Source organism: Chenopodium album, chromosome 16 (assembly GCF_948465745.1).
Source record: "Chenopodium album chromosome 16, dcCheAlbu1.1, whole genome shotgun sequence".
NCBI lineage: Eukaryota > Viridiplantae > Streptophyta > Magnoliopsida > Caryophyllales > Amaranthaceae > Chenopodium > Chenopodium album.
The window spans coordinates 14969046-14972040 of NC_137849.1; positions in this window are offsets into that span (position 1 = coordinate 14969046).

The window sequence follows — 2995 nt, forward strand, 5'->3', positions numbered from 1 at the left end:
TCTATTTTAATGTATAGTTTCTTAATATAAACTTTTTATAACTTATATAAATATATAATAAAAGTTATTAACGGTCAAACATGTGCATCGACAAGCGTGTCCAGTCAAAATGTTGCAAGTAAATTGGGACAGAGGGATTAATAAAACTACAAATTATTTAATTAAAAATAAGATGTCAATAAAGATAAAGTAAATATATATTTTGTTAACTAAAAATTTATGTAGAAAGTCAAATTATTAATCTGATAATATAATGGAGGTTAAAATGAAATAAATTAAATATAATAAAAGTGTATTTTCAATATAAGATAATTTTATTATTAATTTCTTAAAGTACTATATGTATATAATTGATAAATTTTTACTTTCATTCAATTTTATTTTTGGACCTTTGTTATGATGTTTGGTAGAAGTAATAGATGAACGAAAGAAGAATAATGTTTTTTAAAATACTGCAGAAAATATAATAAAAAAATTACGAAAAAACTATGTGTAGGAGAGAAAATTAAATGAATAATATATTTTTTAATAAAAAGAAAACTTTAAAAAATATCATGTGACACTTAAGGTTTCATTTAAGGAACTAAAAGACATAGAATCTATCAAAAAAAGAAAAAGAAAAAACAATAACAAAAAAATAGATAAAATTAAATGTTGTATTTATTAAATATATAATTAATGATTTTTTATAGAAAAATAAAAACAAAAGTTAAAAATTCATTAAAAAAAAAAAAGAAAAAAGAGGGTTCCACGTGGCACCTTAATTTCAATTCTTCTGTTATTAGATTTAGCACTGCCTTTGTTTCATGAAATGTCATATACTATTTGGTGCAAAAATTTGAAAACTAATTAAATAAATTGAGTACATGGTTAAAAACAAATTTAGATTGGAGTTGGAAATCAATAAATTGCATTAAACAATTACACATGTGTGTTGCAAGAGGTATAAGTAGACCCTAAATAGCAAACCACCAATAATAAAAATTGAAATAACATGTCCCAAAATGGAATAAAATAGAAGTTACATGAATTTCCTTGAAGTCCATATGAGGAAATTGACATGAACTTTGTGGAATGGAGGGAGTATTATTTTTTAGCTTGCGCACAGCATGAGTTAAATTTTTATTTAATTTTTTAAAATTCCAATGCTTGGTTCAAATGAAATGATTCTTTAATTTATATTCGTGATGAGAAGTGTAGAAATAATACAACCTGATTATAAAGTTTGGTAGAAGTAATGGATTAATTAATGAAAATTAAAATAAAAAGAGGTCACGTGACATTGTTGTAATGTTTAATAGAAGTAACAAAGGGAATAAAGGAGAATAACTTCGTTTGAAAATACAGTGGAGAAATACTGTGACACTTAAGATTTTGTCTCAGTAACTAAAAGACAATAATGTCTTTTGTAAATAATACGGAGAATTTGTATAAAAAACATAAAAAACAATACGAATAAGTGAAATTTTGAATAAATTGTTTTACCTTATAAAAATATTATTTAAGAATTTTGAGAGAGAAAAAAACAAATAATAAAATAATTCTATAAACCAAAAATGTGCAAAAAAAATAAAAAAAATATGTGGCATCATTCCTTTCAATTCCCCTATATGCCCTATTTATTAAGTGTAGAAAAATATTAAAATAGAAAAAAAAAATGTCATGTGACATCCTTCCTTTAAAAAAAATAATGAAAAAAGAGAAGTATTACATGTCATTTTAATTCTCATGTACAAAAAAAGAAAAATGTTACGTGACATTTTTATTCGTAAAGGATGAACATGACATTGTCACCATTTCCCTTCAATTCCCTGTTATTAAATACAGTAATAGAATAGATAGATCTCCTTATTATTTTATTGTTGACTGTTGATTGGAAAATTACAGGGGAGAGGATCCCAAATAATCATTCTAAAGCTTAAATTATTACGAATAATCATTCCAAAGCTTGAATTATCACTCGACCCTTGCTGCAGCTGTGTATAAATCTTCATTCAATTAGTTTCAAGGTGATGTATTAAATCTAATATTCTAACTGCCAACGCAGAAAAATAACGGTATGCAGTTTCTTTTAAAAAATAAAAAATGCCAAAATATTACGTTTTGCCTAGAGTGTATACGATAACATATACAATCGATTGTATGATATAATTTTTTTTTTTTTTTTGAAAAATTTATATGATATAATTTACAAACTTCACAATCTAAAATTAATAATAATAATAATAATAATAATAATAATTTCATGTATTTCGTAGTTCATTTGTTTACTGTGTTTCTTATAAACTTTTGTTGTTTTATTATTATTATAATAATAATAATAATAATAATAATAATAATAATAATAATAAGGAAATTTTGACATTTGCTACAGGGCCGTTTCAGAAATTTCGGTGGCCCGGGGCGAAGACAAAAATTGGGGCCCTAATTCACATATAGAATTTTAAAATAAAATAAAATTTGGGTGGGCAAAAAAATACATGTTTTATTACGCATAATAATCTTTAATAACATCAAAATATCAAATTTCCTATAGATAAAACATTGAAATCAAAGCCTAAGCGTTCATATGAAAATATTTCTACGAGCCTTTCTAGAAGCAAAGTCACTAATAATAGTTTCTACATTGATATGTTCTAACATATTTTTTTCAATACATAAAGTAGCTAAACCATTCAACCTTTCTTGTGACATTGAAGATCTCAAGTAGGTTTTTAGTAACTTCTTAGTATAATAAGCATATGAAAAATGCCTTAATTTGTTATCAATTGGAAACACAAGGTTCAAATCTCTAATAGGTCCTTTTTCTATCAAAATATCCCTTCCTTTAATGTCAAGATTACCCCAATTTTTAGGATCATAAATATCTAAAGGAGGGACTACTTGATCATTGCCAACATCATTAACATCTATTTGGTACATTCGTTTGTTCATTCATATTAGTCGCATCCTCATTAGGCTCATTTGCCTCATTATCAATATTTTCATTATTTAT